This window comes from Balaenoptera musculus, chromosome 11 (genome assembly GCF_009873245.2).
Source record: "Balaenoptera musculus isolate JJ_BM4_2016_0621 chromosome 11, mBalMus1.pri.v3, whole genome shotgun sequence".
NCBI lineage: Eukaryota > Metazoa > Chordata > Mammalia > Artiodactyla > Balaenopteridae > Balaenoptera > Balaenoptera musculus.
This window is the reverse complement of record NC_045795.1, coordinates 72,325,735-72,341,692: the sequence shown is the minus strand read 5'-3', so window position 1 is coordinate 72,341,692 and position 15,958 is coordinate 72,325,735. Positions and strand designations below refer to the sequence as shown.

The 15,958-nt window shown below is 38.1% G+C and overlaps 1 pseudogene; it reads right to left on the bottom strand.

The window, feature by feature from the left end:
- Positions 1-1,520: 1,520 nt before the first annotated feature.
- LOC118903904 lies at positions 1,521-2,943 on the bottom strand (annotated as a pseudogene).
- Between the last annotated feature and the right edge of the window lie 13,015 nt (positions 2,944-15,958).

Below are 15,958 nucleotides of genomic sequence, written 5' to 3'. Positions count from 1 at the left end.
TACCCATTACTTGAATACCACGCTATGCCTTTCTTCAAGTTAAGATTATTGTTGTCTAATTATCGTAGGTTTCATTCCATTTTACTAGTGTTAACACTAGGCTCGGGTTCTTCTGTTTAAATTTTTTTTTTAAGTTTTATTATAGTTGATTTACAATGTTGTGTTAGTTTCTTCTGTACAGCAAAGTGAATCAGTTGTACATATACATATATCTGCTCTTTTTTAGATTGTTTTCCTATATAGGTCATTACAGAATATTGAGTAGAGCTCCCTGTGCTATACAGTAGGTTCTTATTAGTTACCTATTTTATATATAGTAGTGTGTATGTCAATCCCAATCTCCCAGTTTATCCCCCCCCCCCCTTTTTCCCCCTTGGTAACCATAAGTTTGTTTTCTACATCTGTGACTCTATTTCTGTTTTGTAAATAAGTTCATTTGTACCATTTTTTAGATTCCACATATAAGTGATATCATACGATATTTGTCTTTCTCTGTCTGACTTCACTCAGTATGACAGTCTCTAGGTCCATTCATGTTGCTGCAAGTGACATTATTTCGTTCTTTTTTATGGATGAGCTATATTCCAGTAATCTTCCAAAGAAGGTATGTACCACATCTTCTTTATCCATTCATCCATCAATGGACATTTAGGTTGCTTCCATGTCCTGGCTATTGTAAATAGTGCTGCAGTGAACGTTGGAGTGCATGTATCTTTTTGAATTACGGTTTTCTCCGGATATGTGCCCAGGAGTAGGATTGCTGGATCATATGGTAGCTCTATTTTTATTTTTTTAAGGAACCTCCATACTGTTCTCCATAGTGGCTGTATCAATTTACATTCCCGCCAACAGTGCAAGAGGGTTCCCTTTTTCTCCACACCCTCTCCAGCATTTATTGTTTGTAGATTTTTTGAGGATGGCCATTCTGACTGGTGTGAGGTGATACCTCATTGTGGTTTTGATTTGCATTTCTCTAATGATTAGTGATGTTGAGCATCCTTTCATGTGTTTGTTGGCAATCTGTATATCTTCTTTGGAGAAATGTCTATTTAGGTCTTCTGCCCATTTTTGGATTGGGTTGTTTGTTTTTCTGATATTGAGCTGCATGAGCTGCTTGTATATTTTGGAGATTAATCCTTTCTCAGTTGCTTCATTTGCAAATATTTTCTCCCATTCTGAGGGTTGTCTTTTCATCTTGTTTATGGCTTCCTTTGCTGTGCAAAAGCTTTTAAGTTTCATTAGGTCCCATTTGTTTATTTTTGTTTTTATTTCCATTACTCTAAGAGGTGGATCAAAAAAGATCTTGCTGTGATTTATGTCAAAGAGTGTTTTTCCTATGTTTTCCTCAAAGAGTTTGATAGTGTCCGGCCTTACATTTAGGTCTTTAATCCATTTTGAGTTTATTTTTGTATATGGTATTAGAGAATGTTCTATTTCATTCTTTTACATGTAGTTGTCCAGTTTTCCCAGCACCACTTATTGAAGAGACTGTCTTTTCTCCATTGTATATTCTTGCCTCCTTTGTCATAGATTAGATGACCATAGGTGCGTCGGTTTTTCTGTTTATTTTTGCCTCCCCATTTTCGTTGTCATCATACTATTTCTGCTTAGCCATTAGAAAGCTAAACTTCATAAATCTTTTATTTATTTATTTTTTTATTATCCCTCATGTTTTTCCATATCCACCAGGATGAATACTTTGTAGTATAAATTGCTTCTATATTGAGATAATTTTGAAAAATAGTAACTTTATGTTCCCAAGTTATCATACTTGCTATTAAGTGAGTGGATATTTAGACTTCAGTAGGAAGCTATAAAAATGATTGATTTTGATCAAACGAAATGGGTAAATATTTTTACAGCCAAAGGCTCTGGTGATAGAATCCAGAAATTTGTGTTTTTAAAAAACAGCTTTACTGAGGTATAATTGACATACAATAAACTGAACACAAAGTGTACAGTTTGATAAGTTTGGACATTTGAATACACCCATAGAGCCATCAGCACAGTCAAGATAAGAACATGTCTTGTCACCCCCCAAAATCTTCTTACGTTACTTTGCACTCCATCCTGCCTCCCCTTTCCAAACAGCCACTGATCTGTGTTCTGTCACTGTAGATTAGTTTGTATTTTCTAGGTTTTACACACAGTATGTCCTTCTTTTTTTGATCTGGCTTTTTTCTTTTCTTTTTTAACATCTTAACATAGTATTTATTTGTCTTCCCTCTGTCGAACCCTGAGCCAACCACTTTCCCCAGGCTGCCTGGGGATGTGTAGGAAAAGGAACATACAGGGCCAATTAGACACGGTAGAAAGAACTATGGGAGTTAGAGAGGGCTCCTTAACCTGGCAAAGAGAATGGAAAAGACTACCATCAGGGAAAAGAGTCCCATGGCCTCCAAGAGGGCAAAGCCCAGAATGGCATAGGAGGAGAGCTGTTGCGTCAGAGGAGAGTTCCCGGCATAACCAAGGATGAGGCTCCCAAACACAGTGCCAATCCCAGCCACCCCAACTGTGGCAGCCCCAGCCCCAGTGAACGTGGCTGCTGTGTCAGTGTCCCTTAAATGGCACTGGTTTGGAAGCTATGCCTAGGGAAAGGGGAGGTCAAGAACCCTGAGGCTGCCAAGCTGCTGAGGCTCTCATCTGTCAGCTTCTGCAGTTGTTTCATCACTACTGCAGACAGTGGTCGGCCCAGCAGCTCAGAGGTACTCCTCACCAGGGAGGGGAGTAAGGGGCTGTGGCAGGAAAGTGGCTCCCAGTGCAGAGAGTGATCTGACTTGTTTCACTCAGCATGATGATTCTGAGATTCGTTCATACTGCATGTTTAAATAGTTGATTCTTTTTATTGCCCAGTGGTATTCCATTATATGGCTATAACACAAATTTCTTATCCAATCACCTGTTGATGGACGTTTGGGTCATTTTTAGTTTTTGTCTATTACAAATCTGCTATGAACACTCATGTACAGGTCTTTGTATGGACATATATATCCTTTTATCTTGGGTAAATACTAGGAGTGATAGTGCGTGTGATAGCTGAATCATATGGTAGGTGAATGTTTCACTTTTTAAGAAATTGCCAAACTGTTTTTCAGAGTGGTTGTACTAATTTGTTTCCACCAACTGTGTATGAGAGTTTCAGTTTCTGCACATCCTACTCAACACTTGGTATGCGCAGCCTTTTTTTTTTTTTTGCCATGCCGTGTAGTTTGCAGGATCTTAGTTCCCCGACCAGGGATCAAACCTGTGCCCCCTGCAGTGGGAGCATGGAGCCCTAACCACTGGACCACCAGAGAATTCCTTGCCCAGCCTTTTTAAATTTAGCCATTCTAATATGCTTGTATTGTTGTCTCACTGGGATTGTAAGTTGCATTTCCCAAATGACCTGTTATGTTGAACATCTTTCCATGTGCTTTCCATTAGTCATCTGTATATGTTCTTTGGTAAACTGTCTGTTAAAATCTTTGCTCTTTTTAAAGACTGAGTTGTTTAAATTCTACTGGTTGAATTTTGAGAGTTCTCTATATATTCTTTTTTCTTTTTTTAAATAAATTTATTTATTTTTTGGCTGCATTGGGTCTTCGTTGCTGTGTGCAGGCTTTGTCTAGTTGCGGTGAGCAGGGGCTACTCTTCGTTGCAGTGCGTGGGCTTCTCATTGCAGTGGTTTCTCCTATTGTGGAGCACGGGCTCTAGGCGCACAGGCTTCAGTAGTTGTGGCACGTGGGCTCAGTAGTTGTGGCTCAAGGGCTCTAGAGTGCAGGCTCAGTAGTTGTGGCGCACGGGCTTAGTTGCTCCACAACATGTGGGATCTTCCCAGACCAGAGTTCGAACCCGTGTCCCCTGCATTGGCAGGCAGATTCTTAACCACTGCACCACCAGGGAAGCTCTCTATATATTCTTGATGCAAATTCTTTTTCAGATATACGGTCTACAAAATTTTTCTCCAAAATTAATGCCTTTTTTCATTTTCATGAAACAGGTCTTTTGAAGAAGCAGAAATTTATGAATTTCTACACAAATTACTGCTGGTGATTGGGATTGTAAATTGGGGGAGAAGTGACATCTTAATATTGTCTCTGATCTATGAACAAAATATATCTCTCCATTTATTTATGTCTTCTCTAATTTCTTAGCAGTATTTTATAGTTTTCAAGGTACATATCTTTCACATCTTCTGTCAGATGTACCCATATTCCTATCATATGTTTGATATTGTTGTAAATGGTATCACTTTATAAAATTCAGTTTTCAATTTTCATTAAAAAGTCCAGTTCAAAATTCTAATATATAGTTGATTTTTGTATATTGATGTTGTATCCCACTACCTTACTAAACTCATTTATTAGATCTAGTAACTTTATTTTGGCATATTCCATTATATTTTTTTACATAGAAGATCATGCCATCTATGAATAAAGACTGTTTTACTTCTCCTTTCCAATATGGATGACTTTTGTTTATTTTTCTTGCCTGATTTCACTGGCTGGAACCTCCAATGGAATGTTGAATAACATATATGAGACTAGACATCTGTCTTATTCCTGATCTTAAAGGAAAGCATTCAGACTTTTATCATTAGGTCTGATATTAGCTGTAGGTTTTTTGTAGATGTCCTTTATCAAGTTTATGAAGTCCTCTTCTATTCCTAGTTTGCTGAGTTTTTATCAGGAATGGACTCTGGATTTTGTTAAATGCTTTTTCTTTTTTTAAAAAAATTAATTAATTAATTAATTAATTTTTGGCTGTGTTGGGTCTTTGTTTCTGTGCGCGGGCTTTCTCTAGTTGCGGTGAGCGGGGGCCACTCTTCATCGCGGTGCGCGGGCCTCTCACTGTCGCGGCCTCTCGTTGCGGAGCACAGGCTCCAGACGCGCAGGCTCAGTAGTTGTGGCTCACGGGCTTTGTTGCTCCGCGGCACGTGGGATCTTCCCAGACCAGGGCTCGAACCCGTGTCCCCTGCATTGGCAGGCAGACTCTCAACAACTGCGCCACCAGGGAAGCCCTTAAATGCTTTTTCTGAATCTATCAAGATGATTATATGGTTTTGTTTTGTTTTCATTTTGTGAATATGATTGGTTTGTTAACACTGATCAACTTTTGAATGTTAAACCAACTGTATTCCTGGGATTAAACCCCACTTAGCCTTGATATGTTATCCTTTTAATATAGTTTTGGATTTGATTTGCTAAATTTTTGTTTAGAATTTTTGCATCTGTGTTCATGAGCAGTGTTGGGTTGTAGTCTTTTTGTAATGACTGTCTGGTTTTGGTATCAGGCCTCATGGAGTGAGTTGGAAGACTTTGTGTCACAGTGGTGTTATTTCTTCCTTAAATGATGGTTGGTGGGAAGGTGTTTACATTTTCAACTTTTAAAAAGATACAAGGCTGTTAAGGTTATCTATTTCTTCTTGAGTGAGCTTTGGTATTTTGTGTTTTTCAAGAACTGTGTCCGTTTCCTCTAAGTGGTGGCATTTAAGGGAATAAAATTGTTCATAATATTCCCTTGTTATTCTTTTATTATCTGTAGAAACTATAGTGATGTAACTTTTCTCATTCCTGATACTGGAGGTTTATGAATTTTATTCATCTTCTTAAAGAACCAGATTTTGGTTATATTGATTTTCTGTTTTTCTGTTTTCCATTTCATTGATTCTTACTTTTGTCTTTCCTTTCTTCTGCTTACTTTGGTTTTAATTTGGTCTTCTTTTTTTTTTTGTTTCTCAAGGTAGATAGAAGCTGAGGTCATTGATCTGAGACCTTTTCTCTTCTCTAATAGAGGTTTTTAGTGCTATACAATTTCCCCTAAGTACTGCTTTAGTGGCATCCCATAAATTCTGATATGTTCTATATTTATGTTCATTCAGTTCAAAATACCTTATAATTTCCTTTAGGATTTCTTTGATCCATGGGTTATTTAGAAGTGTTATTTCCTTTTTAAATATTTATAGATTTTCTAAAAATCTTTTTGTTCTTGATTTCAAATTTCATTTAATGTGGTCTGAGAACATACTTGGTATGATCTGAGTCGTTTTAAATTTTTAAGATTCATTTTATGGTCCAGAATATGGTTTATCTTTGTAAATGTTCTGGGTACACTTGAGAACAATGTGTATTTTGCTGTTGTTGGGTAGAGTGTTATATAAATGTCAGTTAGGTCAAGTTTGTTGATAGTGTTGTTCACGTCCTTGCTGATTTTCTGCCTTCTTGTTCTGTCAGTTATTAAGAGAGGGCTACTGAAATCTCTTGACCATAATTGTAGATTTGTGTATACTTTGCTCAGAAATCTAGTCTGATATTAATAGAATTCCAGGTTTCTTATGACTACTGTTAGCATGATATATCTTTTCCATACTTTTACCTACTTGTATTTTTACATTTGAAATACTTTTGTAGGGTCTTCCCTGGTGGTCCAGGGAGTAAGACTCTGCACTCCCAATGCAGAGGGCCCAGGTTCGATCCCTGGTCAGGGAACTAGATCCTGCATACATGCCACAACTAAGAGTTCGCATGCCACAACTAAGAAGTCCACATGCTGCAACTAAGAGTCCGCATGCCGCAACTAAGAAGTCCACATGGGGCTTCCCTGGTGGCACAGTGGTTGGGAATCTGCCCGCCAATGCAGGGGACACGGGTTCGAGCCCTGGTCCAGGAGGATCCCACATGCCGTGGAGCACCTAAGCCCATGTGCCACAACTACTGAGCCTGCACTCTAGAGCCCACAAGCCACAACTACTGAGCCCGCATGCCACAACTACTGAAGCCTACATGCCTAGAGCCCGTGCTCTGCAACAGGAGAGACCACCACAATAAGAAGCCCACGCAGCGCAACGAAGAGTAGCCCCCGCTCGCTGCAACTAGAGAAAGCCTGCACGCAGCAATGAAGGCCCAATGCAACCAAAAAGAAAGAAATAAAATAAATTTATAAAAGAATAAAAATTAAAAAAAAGAAGCCTGCATGCCTCAACTAAGGAGTCTGCTTGCCACAACTAAGACCCAGTGCAGCCAAAATAAATAAATAAATATTTTTTACAAAGAGCCAGCTCTTCAACAAAATAAAATAAAATACTTTTGTAGGTAACATAGTTCTTGCTTTTTTTTTTTTTTATGGCCACACTGAACGCCTTGTGGGGTCTTATAGTTCCCTGACCAGGGATCAAACCTGGGCCCACTGCAGTGAAAGTGTCAAGTCCTAAACACTAGACTGCCAGGGAATTCCCTAGTTCTTGCTTTTTTATCCAATTTCACAAAATTTGCCTTTTAATTGGTATATCATTTACAATTACTGTGATTATTGCTATGGTTACAAAAAAAAATTTGAATCTATTATCTTGCTATTTGTTTTCTGTTTGTATTATCTGCTCTTGTTCCCCTTTTCCTTTTTTTCTGACTTCTTTTGAATTAATGGAATATTTATGATCTCGTTTTATCTCCTTTGTGGGATTATTAAGTATAACTCTTTGTTTTATTATTTTAGTGTAGTTGCTTTAAGATTTACAGCACACATTTGTAACTTATCAGTTCCCCATCAAGTGATATTATGCCACTTGATGTATAGAATATTAGAATAGTGTACTTCTGTTTGGCTCCTTCCAGCCTTTGTAATATTACTGTTCATGGATTTTACTTTTACATAAGTTATAAATACCACAATACATTATTGTTAGTTTTGTTTAAATAGTTCATTTTTTTTTTTTAAGTTTTAAATAGTAAGAAAACAAATTCTTACATGTATACTCTTATACTTAACCTTTTCTGGTGCTCTTTATTCCTTTGTGTAGCTCTTTATGGTATCATTATCCTTCTGCCTGAAGAACTTCCTTTAACGTTTTTGTAGTGCAGATTTGCTGTTGATGAATTCTTTCAACTTTTGTATGTCTGGAAATATCTTTATTTTACCTTCTTTTTAAATGATGTTTTTTGCTGCATATAGATTTCTAAGCTGTTCTTTTTTCCTTCTAGTATTTTAAAATGCTGCTCCACTGTCTTCCTGCTTGCATTATTTCCAGTGAGAAATATGTCATCTTTATCTTTGTTCCTATGTAGCTGATAAGTCTCTTTTTCTCTTGCTACTTTTAAGATTTTCTCTTTGTCACTGGTTTTGAGTTATTTGATAATGATAGGCTTTGATGTAGTTTTTTTTTTTAATTTTTATTTTTGGCTGTGTTGGGTCTTCGTTTCTGTGTGAGGGCTTTCTCTAGTTGTGGCGAGTGGGGGCCGCTCTTCATTGCGTTGTGTGGGCCTCTCACTGTTGTGGCCTCTCTTGTTTCGGAGCACAGGCTCCAGACACGCAGGCTCAGTAGTTGTGGCTCACGGGCCCAGTTGCTCCGCGGCATGTGGGATCTTCCCAGACCAGGGCTTGAACCTGTGTCCTCTGCATTGGCAGGCAGATTCTCAACCACTGCGCCACCAGGGAAGCCCATGATGTAGTTTTATTCAGGTTTCTTGTACGGGGTCAGTTGAGCTTCTTGAATATGTGGTTTTATAGTTGTAATCAAATTTGGAAAACTTGGTCATTATTTCTTCAAGTATTTTTTCTGACCCCCTTCCCTTCTTTCAGGGATATCAGTTACTCTCGTATTAGGCTGCTTGACGTTGTCCTACAGCTCACTGATGCTTTTCATGTTTTTGTTTTACTCCTCTATGTGTATTTCATTTTGGATACTTTTGTATTGCTATGCCTTTAAGTTAGTCTTCTCTTTTGTATTGTCTAATCTGCTGTTAACTATCTAGTGTATTTTTCATCTCAGACATGGTAGGTTTTATTTCTAGAAGCTTGATTTATGTCTTTCTTTTGTCTTTCATGTCTGTACTTTTTTTTAAAAAATTTATTTATGTTTGGCTGCATTGGGTCTTCGTTGCTGTGCGCAAGCTTTCTCTAGTTGCGGTGAGCGGGGACTACTCTTTGTTGTGGTGTGCGGGCTTCTCATTGCAGTGGCTTCTCTTGTTGCAGAGCACGGGCTCTAGGCGCGCGGGCTTCAGTAGTTGTGGCTCGTGGGCTCTAGAGTGCAGGCTCAGTGGTTGTGGCACACAGGCTTAGTTGCTCCGCGACATGTGGGATCTTCCCGGACCAGGGCTCGAACCCGTGTCCCCTGCACTGGGAGACGGATTCTTAACCACTGCACCACCAGGGAAGTCCTGTACTTATTTAAGATAACGTCTCTGTCAGTTCTGAGTTCATTTTGATGGACTACCTCATTATTATGGGTCACATGTTCCTGCTTCTTTGTATACTCAATAATCTTAGGTTAGGGACTTCCCCGGTGGTCCAGTGGTAAAGAATCAGCCTTCCAATGCAGGGGACGCAGGTTCAGTCCCTGGTTAGGAAACTAAGATCCCACATGCCACAGGGCAACTAAGCCCTCACGCGCCACAACTACTGAGCTCACGTGCCTCAACGAGAGAGCCTGCATGCTGCAAACTACAGAGCCCATGCACTCTGGAGCCCACGTGCTGCAACTAGAGAGAAATCCATGTGCTGCAACGAAAAGCTCCCACGTGCCTCAACGAAGATCCTAAATACTGCAGCTAAGACCTGATGCAGCCAAAAAAATAAAGAAAATAAATAATAAAATAAAATAAATATTAAAAAAATAATAATCTTAGGTTAGATGCCAGAATTTTACCTTGTTAGACGTTGGATATTTTTGTATTCTTAAAAATTTCTTGAGCTTTGTTCTAGGGTGCAGTTAAGCTATTTGCAAACAATTTGGTCCTTTTAGGTGTTTTATGACTTGTTAGATAGGTTCGAAGGTAGTGCTCAATATAGAACTAATTATTCTTCACTACTGAGGGGAGACCTTCTTGAGTATCCTACTCACTAACCCATGAATTATGAGTTTTTTCAGTCTTGCTGATTGGAACAGGCACTGTTCTCTTTAATCCTTTGATGAGTCTTTGGCTTTTCGGTCATTTCCGCACATGCATGTACTTAACGGTACTCTGCTGAATATTCTAGGGGAATCTTCTGTAGATCTCTTTCTATACAAGGTATTTTTCTTTCTTTGCTCTCTCCTGCCTGGCATTCTGCCCTAAAGTTTGGTTTTCTCAGACTTTCAGCTCAAGGAGTTCACCAGCCTACCCCTCTGTTCCCCTTTCTGTGCTATGGCCTGGAAACACTCTCAAGGCAGTAAGCAGGGGCAGTCTCAGATTCAAGCCTTACTGCATTTGTTTTGTCTTTCAGGAATCATTGTTTTTCATTGCCTGGTGTCCAGGGTCTTGAAAACCATTGTTTAATAAATTTTGTCTGTTTTTTTAAAAATTATTTTAGGTGAGAGGGTAAATCTGGTCTTTGTTACTTTATCTTGAGTAGAAGTGAGAGTCCCAGCAATCTGGTTTTAACAATCCCTCTAAGGAATCCTGATGCATGTTAAAATTTGAGAACCATACAGATATTTGAATTTAATGTTAGATGATTGTTTCACTATCAACCATCATTTACCATGAAGACATGAGTCAGTAAATCTAATTTTTGGAGGAAAATTTTTTTTGAGTAAATTCATTTCTGTTTTGTAGCATGGGAGATATGTGAGTAATTATGAGACATTTGAAATATTTATACAGTCAGGATAGATGGAGATTTGGGTAAGGGGAAGAAGGTTTTCTGAAATAAAAAATGATGTTGATGTTGTTATGGTACATAGCAGTCTTAGACATTTCAGCTTCATGCTACCTAATAATTTCTTTAACCATTGTTAAACAAAAGGTCATTTCTGGGAGGAGCTGGAACAGCAATTAAGTCCTGGTTTGCTGTAGTGGGTAAGGGGAAGCAAATGACTCCATTTTGGGTCTGCTGCTTCTTTAACGATTCCTCCCTTCTGATCAAACTCTCAGCATAAATGAGATGTGATAAAAAATTAAGGCATTAGTGCCACTCTCAGCTGCCATAGGTCACTCTCTGCATCCATAGGTCATGACATTTTTCCTTAAGCCCTGTGACATTCACAGGTCATGGTTCATAATCCTTAAATTGGTTACTCTCTTTGCTTCTTTTCTGTTGTTCTAGTCTTAGGGTGATCATTTGCATGGTGGTTAGTGGCTGCAAACACGCATTTAAAGCTTTTGAGAGGATACAAATCACCAGGGGGATTACTATGATTATAATAAGCAGGATAATTTCCAGTGTTTGGAGTGGACTTTGAAGCTATGGTCTCCAAGACCCAAACCAATCAAAGACCCCATTCAGAGTCATCTTCTTAAGCCAAGTGGCTTGCTTAATATGTAACTGAATTTCAACCCCCCCAGAAAGTCCAAGGATCTTTGCTGGGAGGCTATTGCTTAGCAGTGGATCCTGCTGTACTTTCAAGAGTTAAGGAAAGGTTCCTGATCATAGCCTCATTTGTATTTATTCCTAACCAGGGAAGTAGGGACCTGCCAAGGGAAGCAAATCCTGAATCATAAATGCCTCCTGGTAGGCCCTTTCGAGAACAGTTAGGGTCACAGTTAGGTAACTTAGGAAGCATTGCCCAGCTGTGCACCAGCCATCTAGGCATTCATATGCCCAAGGAGAATGATAACCACCAAAAAATAAATCCTGTCCACTAAGGTGGCATTGTTAATGGATTCATCTGCAAGAATTGTTGCATTTGCCCATTTAAGGCCGGGGTCGGTTAGATTTTTTTCCTAGCTTGCAATAAAAAGTTGTTCTAAATTCTAGAGATTACCTTCCTTAGCAATGGCCTGGAACATATGGCTGATGACATTATCTTTCCAAGTCAGTGCCAGAATAAAGAAAAGAGAAGAAAAGATTTTGTGTTTAGCTGAAATGGGAAGTCTTGATCTGGTGTCTTGGATGGAAGCAGTCTACATCGATGTCCACTACTTCTCATCCTTGTCAACTTGATTTGGAGGTCTCCAGTGTTTGTACAGGACCAGATGTCAGTTGGAGCCTCCTTTAGCTATGATATATGTATACAAGGCTTATTGCCTTCTAGTTTTGCAGCAGTGCAAGTGGCCAGAAGCACTTGGTAAGTTTCCTTCCAGTGGGGCTTGAGGGTGTTTTTTTTCTGATAATGCCTCCAGAATATCCAGTCACCAGGCTCCAGACTCTGACCAACAAGGTTTCCCTAAATTGGAATATGGGAATGCTTCTTTAACCTGTTGGTAATAGGCTTGAAAATAAGATATTAAAGACTTACAGTAGCTGATCATACTAGCATGGGACTACAGAGGATCAGCAGAAGGTTGTATACCAATAGACATTGGTCTGCCCATGATTATCTCATGTGGAGTGAGTTTATGTTTCCCAAAAGTGGTATTACGAACAGTCAGCAAGACCACAGGCAATACCTTAGGCCAGGGGAGTCCAGTATAGAGGTGTGACAATTAACAGCACTAAAATCTAATATCTACAAAGGTAAAAACTTAATTTTTCTCTCTATAATTACTCCCATTTTTTTTACTATAGATAATCACAGTAAAACTAAATTTGTTTGTATTAAACTTGGCCTGATTATTTATATACATGCAGCAAGAACAGTGATTGGCCATATAAGTATTTCTGTAAGATTGCTTTGCTAGAACCTTGTAAGCAAAATAACAGCTTGATTTTTCCATACAGTTCCTTGAAGCTGTCTGGTCATATGAGGCTATGTACGTTTCTCTCAAACATTACATTCCAGTGAAAGCCTTGGTAATTGTGTCCTTTTACAAGGAGAACAGGTTCTTTTTCTTTATTTCTTTTTTTTTTTTTTTTGATTTCCTTTGCTATTCAATAAAACAAAAGCTGTTATTTTCCTCCTTCTTCCATAGATTCCATGAATTCTAACATGGAGCCATAAAAGCAGTAGATTTTAGAAAATGTACTTCATAACATTACCTATGTTGACAGGATACAATCCAGAATGGTAATCTCCAACTCCAGATTTTATTGTCCTATCACAGGTCCCCCTTGTTAATGCAAAGTCCGTTATTCATATCCCAATTAGAAGTAATGACAAAGAACAGAAGGCAAAAGATGAAAAGAATACTTCACATGTGACGATATAACAACCTTTGTATACTTAACAAATTTATGTCAACTATTTACTAGCAAGGAAAATGGAAAAAGGCTCTTCTGGCCAACAAAATGTAATTTTTCTTATAGGAAAGGTGAAATATATATAATGGGTAAGATATCCAGAACCTCCCACAGGAGGCCAGTTGGAAAAGTCCAACAAATGTCAGAGTGTCATTTTTCAATGACCCCTTACTTAGAAAAGTTTTTTAATTATATAAAAATTGAAGCTACTTGCATATTCAAAGTACACTTCAATTTACCCATGGATCCAGCAAACTTCATAATGGAAAGACAAAAATGTTATTAACTGATTTAATGAAAAAACATGACCTATTAAACTTATGTACTAAGGCTAAAAGTACTTACAGAATCATCTCAGTTCAGTGTACATTGGTAAAAGTAACAAGCAGAATCCATGCTCCACAGAATTACTTTATGAATGAGGGATTGATTAAAAAATATATATATTTGTAACTGATAACTTTCATTCATATTGTGAATTTTCAGAAGCATTATATGTGAATTAATTTACATCAGGCTTTCCAGTATTACTTGTATTCGTGGGATTTCTCTCCAGTGGGAGTTTACATATGACTTTGATGGTATTTGTTGAAATTGAAAAATTTCCCATGTTTTTCACATTTATATCGTTTCTTCCTGGTGTTCATTCTCACGTGATTTTGTAAGGATTTGGGCAAATTGAAGGCTTTCTCACTTTGCTTACATTCAAGAGATTTCTCTCCATTCTGAGTTCTTTCATGGCTTCAAAATGTACTGCAGTAACTGAAGGCTTTCCCACATTCCTTGCATTCATAGGGTTTCTCTCCAGTATGAGTTCTCTCATTTATCTTAACATAATTGGAACAATTGAAGGCTTTACCCATTGTTCCATTCATAGGGTTTCTCCCCAATGTGACTCTTTTCATGTCTTTGAATAGACTGGTATTAACTGAAGGCTTTTCCACATTGCTTACATTCACAGAGTGTTCTTCCAGGGTGAGTCCTTTCATAGGAACAGATTTGTGGTAACTGAAGGCTCTCCCACATTCCTTACATTTATGACTGCTCTCTGTAGTCCTCATATTCATATGGTTTGGGTGCAGTGTGAGAAGGAGAACAGATTCTTATTGAACTTATGCAGATAAATATATTGTCATGAAAATAAGAATATTCACTGAGAGATTCTGAATTCTGGAGGGACCAGGTAGGGAGAAAAGTAAATGTTTCATCTTCGTTCACAAAGGTATACTTTACCAAACTGTCATTAAGTCCTAGATAGCTTCAGAGAAAAGCTTTCCTTAAATCTGGAAATCCAAAATGTTAGAGCATCCTCCTGAGTTTATGCAGTCCCATGTAATTAATACTTGCTCTGCTTGAAACCAGTATTTCCATTAGTTCTCTTGACCTTACCCGATGATTGAGGGTGATATAGGGACAGTGGTAATTCCAAGAAGTTTGTCAGTTTTTCATTAAGGCTCATATGATTTGCCCAATGAATTGGGTACCTTGATCAGTGGAGATTGTGAAAGGTCTACCCAAAGTGGGAAACCCACTGTCAAACAATTTCCTTGCCACTGTGAGGGCATCAAGCCTTATGGCAGAGGAAGGCTTCAACCCATCTGAGAAACATGCATACAATAACAAAAACGTATTGATAACCCATATTAAGTGGCAGTTGAATGAAGTCCAGCTGCAGGTGTTCAAAGGGTCCAGAGGGAAGAGATGAGGCCTGCGCAGAAGGAATGCAAAAAACGAAAACTGGGGTTTGCCAGAGAGCCTGGAAGAACCAAGTGGCTGTCTTGGGTTTCCTATAGCCATGACTGTTTAAATTACAGCCATTGTTTACCCATCTTAATTCCTCTGTTTCTGGAACAGACCTTTGCCATGTTGGAAGGATATCAGAATGGCAAAGGTCTGGCAATGAGGGGTCTTTTTTTTTTTTTTTCCCAGAACTGGAATAGACGTCATCCACAGGTACCACAATCTTTACGGATTCTGTTGCTACTGCCTTTGCATAAAAGCTAGGGCATTTCCCTGATATTCAAGTTCAGTCCTTTTCGTGTGAGCCTCAATTTTGATGACAGACAACATTATGCCAGGACATATCAGACTTCCAGGAATTTCATACAATTTCTGGAACACTTATTAACACATATCTATACAGACACAACATAAAGAAGGCTTAATGTTACTTATTTGACAATGCTTCCCATGTAATTTAACATATCAAATAAGCCTAAATTAGTTTAACATCTCCCTTTTTATGAGGTGAGAGAATAAATTCTTTGAGATATTTCAGGGGCCCCCTGAGAAATCCCAAAGTTAACTAGAGATCAAAAGGACTTCATATAGCATTTGATTTGGGGAAGCTATCAAAGAATATCAAAAGTTTGGACACTTGACTAAATAGGATCACAGATCATGAAACAATACTTAATTATCTATTTGGCCAAAATGATAAAAAAACACTGTCCTTTTAACAGATAAAAGGAAATCAAGTTTTAGTTTTACGTTAAGTACACTACTAATTTTAAAGCGTAATTTAAAAACCCTTATAATTCAGTTTTATCCAGCTTGATTACACAAGGCAAAATTCTCTCTCACTGTCTTCTGAAATAACCAGAAGTTCTAGTTTAGACAAAATTACTCTCATTTCCTTCAACAAATTTGCATCTTTATTCCTCAAACCTCTTCTTAACCAAAAACACATCATGCTGTCCTTACATACAGAGCTGTCTCCTCTACTACTTCCAGTAGTCTTAATTATAATACATGCATTAATTATAACTTTTAACCCTTGGAAACTTTTATTTCTACAAGCATGTTCTCCTTTTTCTTTAGTTTCTCTATAGTAGGAAGCCAAAAGTAGATGAACCTATATTTAGCAATTAATGTATCAGTATTTTATCCCATTTGGAAATGATCCAGATATTCAATAAACCCTATTATTTAATTTAACTTGCAAAAT